The sequence below is a fragment of the Bos indicus x Bos taurus genome, chromosome 5 (assembly GCF_003369695.1).
Source record: "Bos indicus x Bos taurus breed Angus x Brahman F1 hybrid chromosome 5, Bos_hybrid_MaternalHap_v2.0, whole genome shotgun sequence".
Classification (NCBI taxonomy): domain Eukaryota; kingdom Metazoa; phylum Chordata; class Mammalia; order Artiodactyla; family Bovidae; genus Bos; species Bos indicus x Bos taurus.
Genome location: NC_040080.1, coordinates 58,108,736 through 58,132,080, shown reverse-complemented (window position 1 = coordinate 58,132,080; position 23,345 = coordinate 58,108,736). Strand labels below are relative to the sequence as shown.

Sequence of the window (23,345 nt, the reverse complement as noted above, 5' to 3'; positions counted from 1 at the left end):
AGCACCAGTTTCCTTGCTTTTTTTAAGCTTCTGATGGCAACTTGCGTTTCTTGGGTTCTGGACCCTTCTTCCATCTTCAACACATCTGCCTTCATCACACTGCCTCCTGCTCTGATGGGACTCTTATGATTCCATCAGGCCCATCCAGATAATCCAAGATAATCCCCCCACCTCAAGATGCTTAATTTAATCACACATCACAATCCCTTTTGCCCTATCAGGTGGTATATTCTCTGGTTCTGGACATCTCAGAGGACTGCTGTCTAGCCCACCACAAAGATTCAGCCACAAATCTAACTGATAGAATATTGAAACTTGAAGAAGGCAGTGCAAACTTAGGATCAACACCAAATGGAGCCTGCCGTACAGAGAGAGGTAAGTCAGAAAGAGAAAAACAAATAATGTAATTAACGCATATATGCAAAATCTAGAAAAACAGCACAGATGAACCTACTCGCAGGGCAGGATTAGAGATGCAGATGTAGAGAACAGATGTGTGGATATGGGGCAAGAGTGGGTGGGATGAACTGGGAGATTGGGACTGACATGTATATACTACCATGTGTAAAATAGCTAGCTAGTGGGAAGGAACTGTATAGCACAGGGAGCTCAGCTTGGTGCCCTGTGGAGGGAGGGGATACAAGAATACATACAGCTGATTCACTTTGGTGTACGGCAGAAACTAACACAACTTTGTAAAACAACTATACGCCAATTAAAAAATCAACATACAGATCTTGGACTAACAAATGTGCTTTTATGTATAACAAGGCATGCTTGCTTTGAGTCTTTGAGCCAGCAGTTTCTCAACCTGTTTTCCTTCCAGAGGACGAGGCAGCACACGTGAACTTCTCACCAACAAAGACTGCTCACTCCCCAACACTGCAGAACTCCATGGCTGAGAGCCACTGTTAGTCCTGGAGACATCCATGGGGATGAGGAAGCTCCTGACTTCGGCTGTAAGGATTCTCTCCTAGACCCCTCTGTGATCCCCTGGTGACCAAGTATGTAAATTTATTTCCAATTGTGCTTAACAACCTCAGAGGGAATTTACTCACTTTTATCAGCATAAAAATGTCCTTACATCATGCTTTCTACTGACTGGCTACATTTTCTTCCTCAAGTCCAGCCAATGCAAAACAAAATCAGCTCCTGGGTTTTTACATCCTGTGGCTGGTACTCATCAGGCCAATTGCTGCCAGTGGGTGGGTGAAAATTGGGAGCTAGCAGAGTGTGGGCCGGGCTGAGCCTGATTCATTCCTCCTGGTTTATTTGGCTCCTGATGTCATCAAAGACCAGTGTTCTATTATATTTCCTATATTAGACAGGGAAGAGCTGCCAGCTGGGAACAGTTTGCCCTCTGCCCCTGCAATAAAGCCAGACAAAGTCTGACTTGCCAGTCTTGGGCCCCGTCAGAATATCCATGGCAGAGATTTTCTCTACTTAATTAGAATCTGTCTTAGTGGGCCCACCAGGCCCCGAGAGCCCAGAGATGCTCCTACACAGCAGTTTTCTTTCTTCCCCTCTTCCTCTGGTTTGGCACTGTCTTGTCAACAGGTGTGATCAACAGTAAGGAAACATGCGGTGCCAGTGCTCCTATTCTGGTCCAGGATGAGAACCCACCCCTGAAGGGATGGTGCTCGCAGCATTAGGCAGGCTGCCACAGAATCGTCCTTCCTTGGCTCTGGTGCCCATGGTGAGCGTCTAGGCAACTTTTGATTGGGCACCATGCCCTTCAAACAGATGGGCATGAATGTAGGCAGGCAAGAGACCATTTATTTATATCAACTGTATTTGCTGAGGGCAGGGTTCCCAGCTGGGAACATCAAAACAGTTCTTTGTCCTGGCCGTCGGTGGCTCGAATGGAGGTGAAGCAGCCTTGCAAATTCAGCTGGATTAATTTTGAAAAATAAGAACAATGTTTCTATGGACACCAGGGGACATTTTTGGCTCCCTTCAATGGTTCAGAGCACAGAGCAGGCTGGGCCCAAGTCATTTTAATAAAATCTCCCATCCCTGTTTGGATTTGGTGGGAGAGAGCCAAGTAAGCTTTCCAAATCAGGCCAAATTTAGGTGAACAGAGTCCACCTCACACCGAAGCCAGCTTTGTGAATCCTTTTATACACAATGGCATGCCTCCCAGAGAAAATTAAGCTGAAGTCACCCAGGCTCAGGTGCAAGAAAGGCATTCAAGTTGACCTTACCACTGCACTGCTTTTTCAAGCATCCACTGACCTTCTTGTTGTCCCTCCTGTAAGTGATGAATGAGATCAAGTGTAAGCTAAAAGTGCAAGGGTACACATTAGGTCCAACTTCCGTGACAGCTTCAGTTGGCTTTAAGGGTAAAAAGATAAATTTTAAGAACATTATTACCTACATTTAGACAATTTAGCAATTGAAGAGGTCTCTGAAGAATACAGCCTTATTATTAGTATTAACTACTAAAACATACTGCTTGCTCACAATGCATCTGGCATGGTCTTATGTACTTTACACGTATTATTTTGATTCATTTTCACAATAACACCATGGAGGTGGGTACTATCATTAGTATCATCACAGATAAGCAAACTGATATTTATAGAGACGGACCCAAAGCGCACAGCTAATAACAGATAACCAGGGTATAAAGCCAGGACTGCCTAACAAAAGAACTCACGGCTACTGACCCCTGCTTCTTCTAGAAACACTGAAGGCTGCCATTCTGTTTAGTAATTGGTTTGCTAACTTGGGGAAGTTTCTTATAATAGTGATTTAGGTCACTGTTTCTCAAACTTTAATATGTCTACAAATCATTTGGGAGATTTTGCTGATATGCAGTTTCTGATTTAGCAGACAAGGCTCAGTAGAATCAACCTGATTTGGTAAATTTCTGCAATTCTACTAAGTCCATGAGACTGGCACCCAGCTGCACCAAGAGTGGCAAAGTTTCAGGGTAGAGAACTACTGAGTCACATAAAAATGACTGGGAAGCTTTTAATAATATTAATGCCCACATTGTACCCCCAGAGATTCTGATTTAATTGCTTAACAACCACTGGGCTAGCGATTCTCTTACTTACCAACTCTTGTCATCGATTTGAGATGGGAATACCAAACTCTACAAGATGCCCTTGGTTGCAGTTCTTACAGATGGAAATTAAGACCATGGAAGAAGATGAGTAGTTGGAGGGCCCTCTCAGTTCCTCGTCAGTTTCTTTTCCTGATGCTGATTTTTTTACAATAATCCTGGAAGCAGGTGATAAGAGGGACCTGTTACTCACAATGGATTTGAAATCGAACAGCTGGGAGCGAGAGCAGACTAAGATCAGCAGCGCTGCTGGGATCATTTAAAAGCAGAGTGTGACAAAATGTGCATTGATGGAGGTGACAAAAAATTATAATCAGAAACATCACCTTTCTGTGGCAAAGGTTTTGTTGATTGTTATTTTTTGATTGAGAGGATCTGAATAGGGAAACCCAGAACCATTCAAATCTCTACTGTTTCAAACCTTTAATTAATTACATATAACAAGCTATAGTATGAATCAAGTGCTCAATGATTCCATTTATTAGAGAGGACCAGTAGATTCCATGTTAGCAAGTATATGGCTGTTGCTCCTTCCAGGGTTTCCTGCTAAGTGTGATCAAACCAGAAGGATTATAGATTATTAAATTCAAATCAATATTTTTGCTGCAAAAGCAAAGCATTCAGTGAGAGGGGGAGGAAAAAGTATCCTCTTTTCAGAAGATCTCAGTCTCATGCATTATTGATGCAAAGATGATCAGATAAAAACTGGAACTTGGCAAGCTGTCAAATAAAAACTGCAGAGTGAATCAAAAATTTATAAAATAGTATTGAGTTATTACAATTCTATTATAGACACCAGTAATCATTTTTACTAAAACAAACCTCTTATATGATTGTACAGCTGGAATGTTAGGGTACAAGGACTTAGGACTCAACCTCATTTGGTGAGGAGTGGGGAGGAGAATAGCACAAAATTAAAAATTAAATGTGAAGAGCAAATGATTTAGTCACAGTTCAGTAACAGATTGAGTAAAAATAATGGTTTAAAAAAATAATGCCAATGTTTTCCTTCTTGGGCTACATTCTGCTGACTTCCTTGAAAAATTACTGGCATTAGACTCAGAGCAGGATGAATTGCTTTACGAAATCTGTAAACTTAATTTGTGCATGTGCCAAACACATGCACAGCACAAGACATTGGGGAGGAAAAATGACTTAGTGAGGTATTTTGTCAGTTATGGATTTTCTTTTATAGAAAAAAATCCCAATTCTATAGTTTTATTAGTTTTCTCATCTTATGTAGCAGCGTTCTCTCTCCCTTTTTGGGACTGAAGCTCTGAATTCAGTCAGAAATATATTTAAGAATGGAGAGATGGCTGTCACCATTCCTAAATATTCAGAAGATAATAGCCAACCAAAGTTAGAGCATCTTGACGTAAAACATCCCTTCAGCTCCCAAACTGATTTGCCTATCCAGGATCAAGTAAATAGCTGTAATTATAAAATCACACATATTAATACAGAGTCAGGAAATGACACCAAGAACAGGGATGCTCGCTTCTTGCCCTTGGCTTTTCCTCAGTGCCTGAGCAAAGAAAAAGACAGTCTCTTGGACCTAAAAATGACTCCAAAGGTGTAGATGCAGCCAGAATCGTCAGTGCTGGGTTTTCCCACTTTAGGGCTGAATCTGAAACTTAACATTATTATACTGATTTCCATATGAAACAACTTTGTCTTTAAGAAACAGAATGGACTCCATGTAATGGAATTTGATCAAAAGTCTGAGAAGGGGGACATGTCTTACTTAACAAGACCCAGAGCCAAACTACCCATGCCATAATCGGGAGTCGCCAACCTCCAAGATATAATACCTAATGATCTGAGGTGGCGCTGACGCAATAAAAATAGAAACATAGTGCACAGCAAAGGTAGTGCCCTTGAATCATCCCCAAACCCTCCCCCTTACCCCTGGTGCCTGGAAAAATTGTCTTCCATGAAACCAGTCCGTGGTGCCAAAAAGGTTGAGGACCAATGCCATAAGCCATTTAAATTCCACTGGGGATGGAAGAGTGTGGTCAACTTTAATAGGACACTTTGATAGGCAAAGCCTTCATATGAATTACATATGTGCCAACTAGCCTTAATATTACACACTGAACACCTCACCCAAAGTGCTGATGCCAAGAAAACCTATGAGATTCATCAATCCCTATGCATGAAAGAGCACAAAAAATTCAGATTCTCTATCATGACTTATGAGTTTGTTGAATCATTATTTTTGACTTGATGTTTCATTCATGTCACTGCAGCTGTTTTCAAGAGCATAAGAAAAAAGCAAATGCCAGGGAAATTTTTATTGCTCACCTAGAACCAACTTTAAAAGGCTCCCATGACCCTTGCATTTGTCTTGGATAACTGGTTACATGCTCTGTGGTGCTCAGCTTCCCTAGATTAGGGCTTAATTATGCAGTGGTGGCCTTCTCAGTCACTAGACTAGGAAGCTCAGCATCAACTGGATGGGGGCTAGAGACACCTGGAGTGAGAACAAAGGTATGTTTGAAATAAGCCTGTGATACACTGTGTGTGTGTGTCCCCTGCCTCATGGAAGTCCAGGGAGGAAAACAGAGACCACACTAATTACTTTGTACAGCAGGGATCTAGTGCATGCAGCTGGTTACATGAGTGTAGAGGAGGGCACAGGCCTGTTGGACAAAGTACCAAAAAATCTCTAGAATCAACTCTAAAGGAAATCAACCCTGAATATTCATTATAAGGACTGATGCTGAAGCTGAAGCTCCAGTACTTTGACCAAAGAGCCAACTCATTAGAAAAGACCCAAATGCTGGGAAAGATTGAAGGCAGGAGGACACGATGGCTGGATGATATTTCTGACTCGATGGACATGAGTTTGAGCAAGCTCTGGGAGATGGCGACAGACAGGGAAGCCTGCATACTGAATCCATGGGATCGCAAAGAGACAGACACGACTGAGAGACGGAACAACAAAGAGTGAAATGCTTTTAAACTGTACTCTGGAGCTTGGTCGGCTTAACCAAACACCCTGGTTCAAATTGCATTTCAGGCATTTGGATTGCCTGACTTGCTTCTGTTGGGAGGTATAAAAATCTCTCCTCATTTCCTATCGTCAATTGCAACACGGAATGGCTGCAAATTGTTCAAGCAATTACTGTGTCTCACCAATTGGGTGCCTTTGGCCATAAGGGGCCTTTTGGGTTTGCAATAGTTCTGCTGTCATTTCTCTCCTTTGGCTGATCCTGGTACAAACTGCTGACGGCTCTGAGAGCTGTCCTCTCACACACTTGCCCGCTGGAAGGGCAGTCACACTTCTGCAAAAATACTGTTTGCTTTTCGATGTGCTGTGATGGTGGGAGTGGAAGGCTGGTAGAGAGAAGGGCAGGGACCAAGGAGATGGCTCACCCCCAATGCTAATCAAGCCCCCACTGATGAGTCCTGTTGACTCTGCCTCCTAATTATCTCTCAAGTTCACCCCCTTCTCTATTCCCATGAATGTTCCCACTATGTTCCTTCAGGCTATTTCATTCTTCAGCTTAAATATCACAACAACCTTCTCACTGGTTCCTCTGCCTTTGACCCCAGCTTCTTCCTATTAATTCTCATGGCAGTAGTTCTCAGCCAGGGTTGTACCTCCCTCGGTAGCATTTGGAAATGTGTGGGAGTGTTTGGAGCTTGTCACGATTGGGTTGGGGGGACATGCTAGCATTAAGGGGGCAGGAACCAAGGACACTGAAATACCCAACACATTCATTTCCGTTTGCTCTGGTAATGAAATACCACAAACTTAGCAGCTTAAAATGACACTCATTTATTATCTCAGAGTTCTGTAGGGCAGAAGTCTGGCAAAGGTCTAAATGGCTAAAGCTGAGATTTCAGGAGGGTCTTGACATCCTGGGGGAAGAATCCCTGTCCAAGCATAGACAGGTTGTTGGTAGAATTCAGTTCCATGGGATTGTAGGACCAAGGCTCCGGTTTCCTTGCTGGCTATTGGCAGGGATTGTTCTCAGCTTCTACGTGGTCTCCCATGTCACTTGGCTCATGACCCCTTTCACCTTCAAAGCAAGTAATGACAGGTTGAATTTTTCTTACAGCTGTGTCTCCTGCCTTTTCTTCTACCTTGTTTTTCTCTGACTTCTGCTTTCCTCTTCTATTTGAAGGCTCAGGGTGATTAAAGCAAGTCTATGACGGCTCAGGGGGCTTTCCAGGTGGCGCTAGCAGTAAAGAACCCACCTGCCTATGCAGGTAGACATAAGAGACGTGAGTTTGGTTTGATCCCTGGGTCAGGAAGATTCCCTGGAGGAGGGCTTGGCAACCCATTCCAGTATTCTTGCCTGGAAAATCCCATGGACCACAGACCCTGGAGGGCTACAGTCCATGGGGTCGCAGAGTCAGACATAACTGAGCACACAGCATGCACATACCCCCAATCTAAGTCATCCAGGACAACCTCCCCATTTTAAGGTTCTGTCTTGCAAAACCCCCTCTGCCATGTAAAATGACATACTCCCAGTTTCTAAGAATTTGAACATGGACATCTTTGGGGAGGCATTAATCTGCCAACCACACCTGGAATGAGCTGCACAACAGAGAATTGTTCCACCCAAAATGCCAATAGCAGCCTCGTTGAGAAATATGGAGAGAGCCATTGATCTACAATGCAAATCTGATTGTATCTCTTTCCTGCCTGAGAATCCTTCAGGGAATCTTTATTGCCTTCAAGATGAAATCCAAGGCAGAGTCTAGAAAGAGCTTTATGACTCATTGTCTCTTTAAGCCCCTAGCTTACATGTTATTACTATTCTGTCTTTGCCTCTTGGCTTCAGCCACAGCAAATGATTTTCTGACCATCCTGTGTGTTTTCTTACCTTGAATTCCTTATGAAGGCTTTTTCCTCCACCTGGAGCACTCCCCCAAACTCTCATCCACTTCCCTGAACTAGTTAATTAACTCCAACTCAATTTTCAAGAGAAGGAGAAATATCATATGATATCCCTTATATAAAGAACCTATAAAGAAATGATACAAATAAACTTATTTATAAAAACAGACTCACAGACTTAGAGAATGAACTTATGGTTACCAGGGGTAAGGGTTGGGGAAGGGATAGTTAGGGAGTTGGGATGTGTTAGGATAGTTGGGAGGGATATGTAAACACAGCAATATCTAAAATGGATAATCAGTAAGAACCTACTGTATAGCACAGGGAACTCTGCTCAAAGTTATGTGGCAGCCTGGTCAGGAGGAGAATCTGGGGGAGAATGGCTATAGGTATACGTCTGGCTGAGTCACTCTGTTGAGCACTTGAAACTATCACAGCATTGTTAATTGGCTATACCCCAATACAAAATAAAAAGGTTTTTTGTTAAGTTGATCCCTTCCTTAAACGTGAGGAAAGAGACTCATCAATATAAAGTGACCAAGGTCACACAGTTTATGTAGAAAATTCAGAACTAGAAGCCAGATCCATCCCTTTTGCTTTAACCATATCAACTATGAACTAGGAAGACGGCAGAACTTGGGAACTAGGGGAGACTGGCTTGGCACTTTAGCCCCAATTTCCTCAAATCATCATCTCACACCTCCCTGTCCACATGCAGGGACCTTAAAGCAGTGAAAAATCTCTAAACAAATAGGGAACTTCTCTATTCATGAGTCAAATATATCTAAGGTATGTGATGAAAAGAAATATGTGAATTTAACTTCCAAAAAGATGAGAGGTGATGAATAATGGCAATTACCTTAAGAATAAATATTGATTATTTGAGTGATCAGGATACCTAAGTGGTATAAAATCTAGCCTTGAAGTAGAATATCTGTCACCATAATGCACCAATCAGGACGCTTGGTTAATTGTACCCAACCCCCAAGCCTTCATCTCTTGGTATCCATGTCCTTGTGTGTTCCCCTCCCATACTAAATCACTGCTGACCCTTATCAACCACAGAATATGGAAGAAGTGGCAATGAGTGACATAAAAGGCTAAGTTATAGCAGACATTTGCATCCTCCACCATGGTCCCCTTGACTGCTTATTCTAGGGGAAGCCATTCACCATAGTATAAGAGCACAGGCAGCACTGCGGAGTGGTCTGTGGGAAGAGGACTTGGAATCTCCTCCCAACAGCCAGTACCAATGTACTGCCATGTGACTGAGACACTTAGGAAAAGCACTTTCAGCCCCAGTCAAGCCTTTGGGTGACTTCAGCTTCAACCAACAATGGATGGACCAACCAACCCCAAGTCAAGACCACCCAGACAAGCTGCTCCTGAATTCCTGACTCATAGAAACTGTAAGAAATAATAAGAGTATATTGTTACCTTAAGCCACTATATTTTATAATAATTTATTTTACAGCAATAGACAACAATACAGGTTGCAAGTGACAGACCCCAATTTGAACTGACTTTTAACGTACATAACTATGGGATAAGTCTGGGGTTGCTTGGCTTCTGGGAAAAAGGAACAAGGAACCCAAAAGGAGCCGGAACTCTTCTTTTATCTCCCATCTCTCTTTCTCTTTGCAGTTGTTTCATTCTGTCAGATAAGCTTCCTCCACATGAGGGAAAACACCAATATGACCAAGCCTTATATCTCAATATCTACCATCCCATGTTCTAAAAGCCTGGAAAGTGCTCTGATTGTCCCAACACAGATCACATGTCCATTCTAGACCAATCCGTGGAGGCCAAGTTGGTGGGATCCATTGGATACATCCAAACCTCATAATTAGGGTGAGGAAAACATTTCTTAGGAGTGGAGTAAGGTGGGCAGTTTCACTGTTAGTAAAACAGGAGGCCCACTGCCCACCGTGTGTGTGTATAGCCGCATGAGGCACACATATGCATGCTCCAGGTTGCCCTGTGCAAGGCTGCTTGGTGGCACTTTACATCATTACTTCCATGTGTCATTTCATCACCTGGCCCCAAGAACAAACTTCTCACTGGTCAGAAGATCACAGAGAAGTAAATACTGATTTTCAAAGAAGGAGAGGAAAAAGAAAAGAAGAATTAACCCAAAGAAGCTCAGTTTTAGAAAATCCTTTTTAAAACACTTTCCTTAAAAAAAAAAAAAAAAAAAAAAGCTTTCCTTAGAATGTAGGACCTGGAAAATGAAAGAAATGATAATACCTAACAATAACAGACACCATCTATCAAGCATATGTCAGACACATGAGGTTCCTAGATATCACAGAATTTATCCCATCTTGCACGGCAGAGTCCAATTCTTAGTCACTATGCTAAATACCAGAGAAAGGAGGGATCATACAAGCCCAAGACTTATCCAAGCTCCTTTTTAGCACCCGAGTTAAAGAGTGGTGGAGCAAGCTGAACACAGCTCCTGATTCATTCTCCTGTAGACTCTGTATCCAGCAAGACCTCACCTCAGCACTCCTCCAAGCTCCACCTGGCAGAACTGAACTCCAGCCCACACCTGCTGTTCTTGTCTATGCAACAAACCAGACCCAAGACAAAGGTTTTCAGAATTTTGTTATAGCAAATATCTGCTTAATAAGCTCTGCTAAACAAGTTCCATCTTTGGGTGGCTCTCAGAGGCAATTACATAAAAAGAAAACCCATGTGACTCATTCTGACTGAGGGTAAACCATGTGGAACCAAAGATTGTGAGTATTCATCAAGGCAGGCCTGCCATCATCAGTGACAAGTGAGGCCACCATGAGGGAGTTGAGGACCATGCCTGTGGTATATCAACCATAAACTGTGTCTTTGAGAAGATATATCTCCATCTCATGATTCCTTTATCTGAAAAAAGGAGCATAAATCTCAGAATTATTGTGAAGACCAGCTGAGGTAACATTTGTAGAAACATTCAGCATCAGTTCAGGTCAGTTCAGCTGCTCAGTAGTGTCCGACTCTTTGCGACCCCATGAATCTCAGCACACCAGGCCTCCCTGTCCATCACCAACTCCCAGAGTTCACACAGACTCATGTCCATTGAGTCAGTGATGCCATCCAGCCATCTCATTCTCTGTTGTCCCCTTCTCCCGCCCCCAATCCCTCCCAGCATCAGAGTCTTTTCCAGTGAGTCAACTCTTCGCATGAGGTGGCCAAAGTACTGGAGTTTCAGCTTCAGCATCATTCCCTCCAAAGAAATCCCAGGGCTGATCTCCTTCAGAATGGACTGGTTGGATCTCCTTGCAGTCCAAGGGACTCTCATAGTTGATAAATATTGCTGGAATTTGTCTTTTATCAGTAGAAATTGTTTTTGTTCTATGTTTCACTGCATGAAGCTTTTCTCCTCAAGGAGACTATAAGTTCCTTATGGCAGAGACATTCTCTTATTCCTATTCTGTCTTCTATTTACCAGGTCTCCCAATTAGCTCAGTGATAAAGAATCTGCCTGCCAATACAGCAGACAGGAGATGTGGGTTTGATGCTTGGGTCAGAAGAATCCTCTGGAGGAGGGCATGGTACCCACTCCAGTGTTCTTGCCTGAATAATCCCATAGACAGAGGAGCCTGGTGGGCTACAGTCCATGGGGTCACAAAGAGTTGGACACAACTGAGTGACTGAGCACGCACTCTACACATCACCTATGAGCAGGTAGTGCTTGATGTGCTAACACAGTGGGTTATGCTGGGCTCCATGGGGAGCACATTAAACCAGCAGGCAGCATGCTTTCAAGATTGCAAAATGCCTTCATCTCAACCAGGTAACAATAATACGGATGAACATTTCAAAGACTGGACAGGTATTCAATCTAACAGGTTCAGTGACAAGCCTATGGATACAAATAAATATTTTAATCCTACAAGTCAAATATAGTGTTGGCAGACACAGGAGATCAGTTAACAGGACCTACTTTTCCACTACTTGATCTAGGCAACCCTGCCCTTTCTATGACCCCTTTGACAAAAAAATAAATCCAAGCCAGCCGCATTTCAAACCATGTTTCATCCTATTATCTTACTCAACTTCACAGCTAATTGGACCAAAACTAGCATTTTAAGATAAAACTAGGCACAGAATGAAGAACTGGGCCAACCAGACTCTTTCCCTCAGGAATCTGTTTTAGTCCATTTGATCTGTTATAACAAAATACCATAGCCTGGATGACTTCGAAACATTTACTCCTCACAATTCAGGAGCCTGGGAAGTCTAAGGCCAAGGTTCTGGCAGATATTGGCAGCCATCTTCTCACTCTCACCCCACATGGGAGAAGGAAGGATTCTTAAAGAAGGGGTTTGGGTGGATTCTGGGAGTTGGTGATAGACAGGGAGGCCTGGTGTGCTGCAGTTCATGGGATCGCAAAGAGTCGGACACAACTGAGCGACTGAACTGGAATGAATACTATCATTCAAACTTCACCTTTGTGACATAATCACCTCCCAAATACCCCTACCTCCTAACACCATCCCCGTAGGGGCTAAAATTTCAGCAAATAAATTTGAGAAGGACACAAACATCCAGTCTCTAATAAAATGTGAACTTAGAAATACTTAGAGAATAAGGCAGTGCCAGATGGAAGTTAAACTGAAAGAATACTATTAATATTAGGAGGCAGATTACGATAGGAAGTAAACACTGGAGCCAGATGGCCTGGCTCCATGTACCAGCTCTGTTATTTCCCACCTGTGTGATCTGGGGCAAGATAGTTTACCTCTTTCTGTCTCAGCATCTTCATCTGTAAAATGGAGTTGATCATAGAACATGCCTTGTAGGTTTATTGTAAGGATTCAGAGTATATGAATATGGAAAGTGCTTGGAATGAGAGCTGACATATAGCGCCATGCAAGTGATAGCTAGTATTACCAGGTAAACCCCAAGATCAAGGCAAGTCCACGCCATGCGCAGAACATTGTGAGAAAGCAGAAACTGTGAGAGACCATAGGAAGCTGGGCAATACTAAGGGAGAATGGAGCATGTGCAGGGAGAAGCCACATGTCACAAAGACCCTCCAGCTCATGAGAGAGATACCCAGAGCTTAACCTGTCTTGAAGATGACCTTGAAACAATTTCCTTAAAATAAACTCCCTGGAGAATGGGCCAACCTTCCTGTTCTCTGAGCTGGTCCACCTAAAGAACACAACACTTGGTTCAGTAAAGGACCCTGAATAGGCAGAAGCATTGTGTCTTTACCACTAGGAAGTTTGCAGAAGTTTGATGGAAATAACATATCCCAATTTTTTCCAGTAAAAATAATGAGGCTCTGAAAAAAAAAAAAAAAAAAAACCATCAGTTTTGCCCCTTACCTTGTCATGAATTTCTGGCGTAAGCCCCAAGTTGGCACCTAGGAGCTTTATATATCTAGCAAAGTGATAACCCTTATCAAAGAGGCAGTCTGAAGCAAAGAATGTCTTGCAGCTCCGATAAGCTCCAAGGCGCTGGGCCAGGGTAATGGACCATAGGACATGGAGTTGGGGTCTGCCAAGCTCAATAATGCAGTATTGTTGCTGCATTATAAAATGTTTTAATTTACATTTTCAAGTGCAAAATATTTTCACCTCATGCTTTGGCTAAATTAGGTAGTTAAAATCTGTGAAGTGGCAGTAATTGGAAACAATGGATTTTATATTTGACATTTATTATTTTAGTGGAATCTGTTTTACATTTACATCAAACATCCAAGGACCCCTGAAGAAGTTTCTTTTGCTATTACATTGCTATTTAATTCTAATAATGCACTTTGAATCGCCAAGTGTTGATTATAATTATATCATTTCAGATGGAGTGAGAGATGAGACAAAGATAAACCTTCAATGGCAATTGTACCCCCTGTTTTCCCCTTTTTTTGTTGATCTTTCATAAGCTGATAATTTGCTCAATATATTTTATCCTAATTTTTTACAGGTTCTTGTTATTGTCTAACTGCTTTATATATTTTGATGTGTCTTCACCAAAATGCTACTTGAGAACAAAGATCATGGTTCATAACCTCATAGTGCTTGCTTTGAATCCAGGCACATAATAAGGATCAATAAATGTTTGAATGATTATTCAAAACACATTAGTATTATCTTACAAGTGATAGGGAGCAGACTACAGGGAAGGCAGTTGAAAGGACAAAATTCTAGTTTTGTACAAGGAAAGACTCTTTAGTGCTACTTAAGTTGGATTAGGCTGACACAAAAGTAGTAAGTCCTTTGTCCCCAGCAATGTTCATACAGAAATTCATGACCACTTGATAGTGAGGACATCAGCCAGTAAGGAAAAAGTTTGGAGTCAAAAAGAATTGAGTTGGACCCTTAGCTCTGTACCTTAAAACTGCAACCATAGCAAAGTTACTTACTCTCTCTAAGCCTGTTTCATCTTACAATGGGAAAAACAGTCTGTCTCTTATGAAAAGTGAGGAAACCAGATGTCCTGTTCAGTTCAGTTCAGTTCAGTCACCCAGTTGTGTCCGACTCTTTGCAACCCCATGAATCACAGCACGCCAGGCTTACCTGTCCATCACCAACTCCCAGAATTCACTCAAACTCACGTCCATCAAGTTGGTGATGCCATCCAGCCATCTCATCCTCTGTCGTCCCCTTCTCCTCCTGCCCCCAATCCCTCCCACCATCAGAGTCTTTTCCAATGAGTCAACTCTTCACATGAGGTGGCCAAAGTACTGGAGTTTCAGCCTTAGCATCAGTCCTTCCAAAGAACACCCAGGACTGATCTCCTTTAGAATGGACTGGTTGGATATCCTTGCAGTCCAAGGGACTCTCAAGCGTCTTCTCCAACACCACAGTTCAAAAGCATCAATTCTTCGGTGTTCAGCTTTCTTCACAGTCCAACTCTCACATCCATACATGACCACTGGAAAAACCATAGCCTTGACCAGATGGACCTTTGTTGGCAAAGTAATGTCTCTGCTTTTGAATATGCTATCTAGGTTGGTCATAACTTTTCTTCCAAGGAATAAGCATATTTTATTTCATGGCTGTAGTCACCATCTGCAGTGATTTTGGGGCTCCCAAACATTCAGTGGTTCTCTCTCCCTTAACATAGTCCACACCTTTCAAGATGGCAGAAGGTCAAAAAGTACCATTTCATTCTTGACTTTGATGCTTAGAGAAACATAGCCTGAGCAAGGGCTTCCCTGATGGCTCAGTTGGTAAAGAATCCATCTGCAAAGCAGGAGACTGCCTACATGAGACATGGGTTCGATCCCTGGGTCAGGAAGATCCCCTGGAGAAGGAAATGGCAAGCCACTCCAGTAATCTTGCTTGGGAAATCCCATGGACAGAGGAGCCTGGCAGGCTACAATCCATGTGGTTGCAAGAATCAGACATGGCTTAGCTACTAAACCACCAGACTGAGCAAAGTTTTAAAATAAAATTCAAAGGTAACCACTAGAAATAAAAATAAAATGTATACTTTCCAAATCATTGGAGAAACTGAAAATAACTGAGAATACAGGAAGAAAGAAGAAAATCTAAGATCATAGAGATAAATGATATAAAAATAACATATTTATTAATGCAAATAAAAGTAACAATGTCAGGACCCATAGCAAAGACCTTATATACTTTACATCATTTAGTTCTTCTGTGTCCCTGATACTGGCATCACTGTGGGGTGTGCTCATTCTACAGGTAAGAAAACTATGGCTTAGGGAAGTAGAAAATTACTAAATTTGCCTAAATTTGAACCATGGCAGCCTAACTGCAAAGTACATCACCCTAAACATTATGCCACCCTGTAGGAACAACAGAAGGGTGCCTGTGTCTAGATGTTTAAATATGTTCACAGATTTATACTGGTAGGAAAGAAAGGATCATAAATAAATGAAAATGTTAGATAGTGTTTATTTTTAGGTAGTAGGATTATGAGCAATCTTCTTTTTTACCATTGTCCATATTTTCTGAAATTTTCTGTGGTGAGCATATATTTTTATAGTCAGAGGAAAGACTACAAAATTTACAATAGATTGTTTCTTTTCTTGTTATACTAGGAAGCCTTAAGTCACGGTATAAAATTCTTGAGATTTTCATGGGATTTATGCTTCCTGGGGGAAAATGCTTCCAAAGTGCTCTTATTATTTCTTCCAGTGGAGCCAGAATTAAAACTAGTATAGGAAACTATTTGTTTTGTTGTGTCTAGTATATGGACTTAAAAAAAAAAGAGAAGGTTTTAAGTCAAAAAAATATTAAATAATCTCTCATCCTATGTTATAATTCAAGTCAAAGTAAAAAAGTTTTAAATACAGTTGCCAGAAAGTTCTACAATGAAGCTGAAGCACTATTATAAAGCTTGTCTCATCTGAGAAGTTCAGAGAGAACCCCCACATCCAGGAAAAGCTCCCCCCACACACCAGTCATGTGGTCACACAGCAACATATTCTCCCCCAAAGTATGTCCATTCCACCAAACCAAGAAATTTCCAGAAAGCATCCTAGAGTAGAGTTGAGTTCACTCCTTCTGCAATGAGGAAATTGAGATCCTGAAGGGCTGCATCACTTTGTTTCCAGCATTACCTTCCTAGACTAAGCTGGGGTTATTACTTTATCACTCACCTGGATTCCTCCCGATGGATTAGACTTGCCCCCACCCCAGCCTTACTCAAATTCACTTACCACCAAGCTGATGACTCCACTTTCTCACTCACAGGTTCTGACTATTCTTAAACAACAGTGTTCTTACCATGTTTGACAAGGTCCTCCATAATCTGACTCCCTCCCTTTCAAGATTATCTAAATCACCCTCTTTAGTTCTCTAAGTTCCAACTACACTCTTCTTTCTGTTTCCCAAACTTGCCATTCTACATCTGACTGAGGAATCTTCACAGGTACTCTCTTCCTCTACCTGCCATTCCTCTGGAGAATTTTCACACAGAAGCCATCCCAGACTCTAGTCCAAGTCAGATTCCTTTCACTTACCATCTACATGTCCTGCCTAGAACTCATCACAGTTGTAGCTTTACATTTCTATATTTTCTCCCCACTAGGTTGTAAATCCCATGGAATAGGGATATATCCATCACCAGCACTGGCCTCATGCCTGCCACATTGTATGACCCCATCAACATTTGTTAGATGAATGAATAGGTGGCACACGGAGTCAAGGACTGTGCAGGGTCAGTGCTTCAACCCACAGTACTTATTTTATACTTTGGGGGATAGAAAAAGGAACTTCTGGAATCCCAGGAATATGTCCACCCAATATTGTCTAAAATTGCTTATTCCTCTCCTATCTTAGTAAAGATATTATTGAGTTCCTGAAAAACATCTATTTCTGCTTTATTGACTATGCCAAAGCCTTTGACTGTGTGGATCACAATAAACTGTGGAAAATTCTGAAAGAGATGGGAATACCAGACCACCTGATCTGCCTCTTGAGAAATTTGTATGCAGGTCAGAAAGCAACAGTTAGAACTGGACATGGAACAACAGACTGGTTCCAAATAGGAAAAGGAGTTCGTCAAGGCTGTATATTGTCACCCTGTTTATTTAACTTCTATGCAGAGTACATCATGAGAAACGCTGGGCTGGAAAAACACAAGCTGGAATCAAGATTGCCAGGAGAAATATCAATAACCTCAGATATGCAGATGACACCACCCTTATGGCAGAAAGTGAAGAGGAACTCAAAAGCCTCTTGATGAAAGTGAAAGTGGAGAGTGAAAAAGTTGGCTTAAGGCTCAACATTCAGAAAACGAAGATCATGGCATCCGGTCCCACCACTTCATGGGAAATAGATTGGGAAACAGTGGAAACAGTGTCAGACTTTATTTTTCTGGGCTCCAAAATCACTGCAGATGGTGACTGCAGCCATGAAATTAAAAGACGCTTACTCCTTGGAAGGAAAGTTATGACCAACCTAGATAGCATATTCAAAGCAGAGACATTACTTTGCCAACAAAGGTTCGTCTAGTCAAGGCTATGGTTTTTCCTGTGGTCATGTATGGATGTGAGAGTTGGACTGTGAAGAAGGCTGAGCACAGAAGAATTGATGCTTTTGAACTGTGGTGTTGGAGAAGACTCTTGAGAGTCCCTTGGACTGCAAGGAGATCCAACCAGTCCATTCTGAAGGAGATCAGCCCTGGGATTTCTTTGGAAGGAATGAGGCTAAAGCTGAAACTCCAGTACTTTGGCCACCTCATGCGAAGAGTTGATTCATTGGAAAAAACCCTGATGCTGGGAGGGATTGGGGGCAGGAGGAGAAGGGTATGACAGAGGATGAGATGGCTGGATGGCATCACTGACTCGATGGACGTGAGTCTCAGTGAACTCCGGGAGTTGGTGATGGACAGGGAGGCCTGGTGTGCTGCGATTCATGGGGTCGCAAAGAGTCGGACACGACTGAGCAACTGATCTGATCTGATCTGATCTTAGTAAAGCAGTTTTAGAACCAGCTGGGGCTTCACAAAGCAGAAATAGAGACACAGACATAGGGAATAAATGTATGGATACCAAGGGGGAAAGGCATGGTGGTGGCATGCATTGGAAGATTAGGATTGACTATATATACTGTTGATGCATGTGTGTTAGTCACTTAGTCATGTACGACTCTTTCTGACCCCATAGACTGTAGCCTGCCAGGCCTCCTGTCCATGGGATTCTCCAGCAAGAATACTGGAGTGGATTGCCATTTACTTCTTCAGGGGATCTTCCTGACTCAGGGATCCAACCCAGGTCTCCTGCATTGCAGGAAGATTCTTTACTGTCTGAGCTATAGGGAAGTTTATAAAAATAGATAACTTATGAGAACCTACTGTATACCAAAGGGAACTCCACTCAGTGCTCTGTGGTGACCTAAATGGAAAGGAAATTCAAAAAAGAGGGGATCTATGCATGCATAAAGCCGATTCACTTTTCTGTACAGTAGAAATTAACACAACATTGCAAAGCAATTATACTCCAATTAAAAATTTTAAAAAAGAAATATGCAGGTGTTAAAGCTATGCATCAAGCCATTTACAGTGCTGAATGTCAGCAAAATAATAAGAAGTGACACTGTGATAACAATAACAAAAAAGAATCAGTTGAGCCATTAGAAGTCATCTAATCCAGGCTTCTCATTTTATAATCAAAGAAACAGGGGTCCAGAGAGGTTACACGGTTTTCTCCACGTTACACAACCAGTAGTGATAGAATGAAAACCCAAAACTAGGACTCTAGCATTGTTTGTAGAGAACCCATCATCTCTTCCACACAGGGCTGCCTTTATCCATTCATCATCAGTTCAGTTCAGTTCAGTCGCTCAGTCGTGTCCAACTCTGCAACCCCATGGACTGCAGCATGCCAGGCCTCCCTGTCCATCACCAACTCCTGGAGCCTGCTCACACTCATGTCCATTGAGTCGGTGATGCCATCCAACCATCTCATCTTCTGTTGTCACCTTCTCCTCCTGCCTTCAATCTTGCCCAGCATCAGTGTCTTTTCCAATGAGTCAGTTCTTCGCATCAGTTGGCCAAACTATTGGAGTTTCAGCTTCAGCATCAGTCCTTCAAATGAATATTCAGGACTGATTTCCTTTACAATTCACTGGTTTGATCTCCTTGTGGTCCAAGGGACTCTCAAGAGTCATCTCCAACACCACAGTTCAAAAGCATCAATTCTTAGGCACTCAGCCTTCTTTTTGGTCCAACTCTTACACCCATACATGACTACTGGAAAAACCATAGCTTTGACTAGACAGCCCTTTGTCAGTAAAGTAACGTCTCTGCTTTTTAATATGCTGTCTAGGTTTGTTACAGCTTTTCTTCCAAGGAGCAAGTGTCTTTTAATTTCATGGCTGCAGTCACCATCTGCAGTGATTTTGGAGCCCAAGAAAATAAAGTCTCTCATTGTTTCCATTGTTTCCCCATCTGTTTGCCATGAAGTGATGACTGGATGCCATGATCTTCCTTTTTTAAATGTTGAGTTTTAACCCAGCTTTTCACTCTCCTCTTTCACTTTCATCAAGAAGCTCTTCAGTTCCTCTTTGCTTTCTGCCATAAGGGTTATATCATCTGCATATCTGAGGTTATTGATATTTCTCCTGGCCATTCATCATAGTTCAAGCCAAATACTTTTTTTTTCCTCCTGACTTCTCTCAAAATCTACCTTTCCACCCCCAACTCCAAGTCCCCATTGAATTATTTCATATTATTTAGAATTGCAAAATTACTTGCTCGTGTTTGGTTTAACATCCATGACATTCTGAAGTCTCAATAAATCAACCAGTGACAAAAAATGTGTTCAGTCCCTCCTGTATTTTCAGAACTAATCTGGGTCCTGCGGGCAGTAAAGGAAAGACACAAATGTCCTTATATCCATCAAAAAACAGAAAGGCTCTTTAAAGACGTAGTTTGCACAACTAACACTATTACTAGAAGGGGAAAAAGACAGTAGTGATGGTAATCAAGTTTTCGAATATAGATCCTAAGTACTACAGGAATTCAGCCAAAGAAAGACAAGGAAGACTGCATACGGAAGGTAAAAACTGATTTGGAGCTTGAAGGAAAGGAAGAACTTGCAGAGAGGAGAAAGAAAAGCAAATCACCATCTCCAACAAAGGATAGTGTCTCATGCCTCATCAGCATGTTTTGTAAAATAGCAACCAAATGAAGATCAGGGCCAGGGACAATGATGTGAGAAAAAAACAAGGGCATAAGGTCTTTCCCAAATTCCATAGAGACAACTGACAGAGACATTAGGGAGGTTTGGAGTATGACTCTTAGACTCTGCTATGACCTCTCTATCATCACCTTGTCCAGATGTCAGTATCAAAAGTTAAAAATCAAGTTAACCATTATTGAACTGTAACTACCCAGCTTGCATTCTGCTGTGCTTTGCATATATCGTCTCACTCTCTCACTCACTGTCACTTAATCCTCACAATACTTTTATGAGAATAGATAATGTTATTATCCTCACTTTCTATGAGAAAACTGAGGCTTTGGCAGGAGTGAACAACTTGTGAATGAAGTTCACATGGCTGGATTACATAAATCCAGAGTCTCAACTCAAAATTTCTGACCTCATCTCAGAGCCTGAGCAACAATAAAGACAACTCAGAAGTTTCCAACATCATTTTTAAAAACCTGAATAGTAGCCCAAAGCAGGAACTGAGAAGACCATCCATTCTACCTACTACAGATAATTATAAGCAATGTTTTTGAGTTGTGTGGGAATACAGAGATGCAAAAGAGTCAGTTCCCGCAACTTTATGGTATCAAAATTTCATTAGTTTAAAATCATTAAGTCAAAACTAAGAGGGGGAAAAAAGCTAAAGTGTAAATGAATTGGTGATCCCCAAACTAATGAATTTCTCTCCATTCTTCCCCCAACACTGAATTGTTCCTCCTGATGATATTAACAATAATAGCGTTTTAACACACCCATTACGTGTAACAGAGATAAAGGATGTAAACTGCAGCATCAAAGGAAAGAAGAAAGGGAGGGAGGGAGAGGGAAGATCCAAAAATTTGTCTTCTGTTACTGTCGAAGGATGCCAGCCACGGCCTACCTCCCCCCGACCTCCGGTAATGTGAGTTGACAACAGTGACACCTCCTGGCGAAACAAACTCAGTCTCCTACAGGATTTCCTTTTGCTCGCTCACTGCAAATTACTCTTGACTCTTCTTGTTGCCACCAGGTGTAATTTTCTTTCCCTTATCTGTAAAAGTGTACACTGACACAGTCCATCCTCAACCTCAGAAACTCAACAACGCAGTGCTGACCTGACCACAGAACTCCACTATCGAAAGCCACCCCCACCCCGCCCCACCCTTTTCATCCTGAACACTTCAGCATGATTAGCCCAGAGACCCAACTCACAGTCTTCCCACTTACAGTTGCATTAAATATAAATAAAGCAAACTAAATACCAGCTACTGAAAAATAGTTCAATTAAATCCTACAGTGAGAATGCCTCTTGATTTTAATGTGCTTGATCCCCTGGGAAACATGGTTGGTGTATGCCTTTCTTTTCTTGTAGAATGCTTTTTTGGCTTCAGACTTGTGTAAATCATACAGCCACCAAAAAGAATAAGAGATGTTGGTTTTACTGTTAACCAGAAGCAGGAGAAGATTTTTTTAATGAATGTGGAAGGTATTGTTTCATCTCATTTGCAGAACATTCTAGGGCATGATCCCTGTGGTTACTTGCCTTGATATTAGAGTATTGGAAAATACAGTAGCATGTTTTGTCCCTTCTTTGAAAGCAGTGCAGCATTTTGTTTGTTAAACTAGACCACAGAATAGACATAGCTGAAGGAGAGAGGAATTGGCCAATCACAAGAGAGAGTAGAGAGCTCACACCCCATGGTATTCTCAAAATTTATAAAATAGCTGAAAGCATCTGTTGTTCTCTCTAAAAGGAAGGCATTGAGCATTTCAAAGCATGAAGATTTACCTTGAAACTGGGTTTGCTTCTATTCCATTCACAGTCTTCACAATGTGAGTGTTTGGCTAACCAAACTTCGTAAGTTCACAGGTTGGAAAATGTCTATGAACTTCCCCTTAGTTATGCTTTTATTTTGAAAAGACTCCTCTGAGAGACACGCACACCAATTCTCAGGTGCACGTGCATCCCAAATTAATAAAAATTCAAACCCTAGCTCCTTCCCACATCTAGCAATTCTTTTGGCAAATAAACCTTGGAGATTAGATTATGTCTTTGCTATGCATGAACAGAAAACACTTGTATTAGAGAGAACAAAGCCCTTCAAACTGATCAAAAAGCAAAAGGCGGTTGGGTTGAGGAAGGTATGTTTTGGCTTCTGTTTTGCTTTTCACTGAAAATTGTGGCTGAAATTTCAACTTCATTCTGACACAGTGATGATTTTAAACATGGGCATTTCAAATCATTCATGCAAAAGTGAACTGTGGTGGGGGAAGGGGGAGAAATTGCTAAGCTCTTTGCTTGCCTTAAAACACACATGAAAGATAGACAACAGGACTAGAAGAACGTGTTTTATGATGAGTACAGTATCAAAACGACAGCTCTGGATCAAGTCTGCACATTATATACAAATAACGAATATATGTTTAGATTTCTTAAGTAGTTCATTCCTTTTGTCATCAGTGAATAAGGTCTGTGCAATGGGTTAGGCAAAATGCTAGGTGTGGGGAACAAGGATGACCCTCAAGTGAAGTCAGTCTGGTGGGAGAACGATCGGCTGTTTGGGACATACACATGCTAAAAAATCACTCATTGTTTATCTGAATTTCAGGTTTAACTAAGTGTCCTGGATTTTTATCTATTCTATCTTATAACTCCCAGGGAAGGTAAATGGACTATTTCAACACAGCGTAAGTGAAAATTGTGATCTGAGTGCTAAAGAAGTGTATAAGGAGATATTGGTAACCCAGACTTGGGAACCAGGATCTGAAAGGTGAAGAGGAGTTAATCAGGAAAAGAGCAAGAGGGA

The 23,345-nt window shown here is 41.8% G+C and overlaps 1 long non-coding RNA gene across 1 annotated transcript in view; it reads right to left on the bottom strand.

The window, feature by feature from the left end:
• LOC113893661 overlaps positions 1–22,465 on the bottom strand; it is a 30,229-nt gene extending 7,764 nt beyond the window's left edge. The window contains exon 1 of the long non-coding RNA XR_003511329.1: positions 22,328–22,465. This is a non-coding gene — a long non-coding RNA (uncharacterized LOC113893661). The remainder of the gene's footprint in view (positions 1–22,327) is intronic.
• Positions 22,466–23,345: the final 880 nt, after the last annotated feature.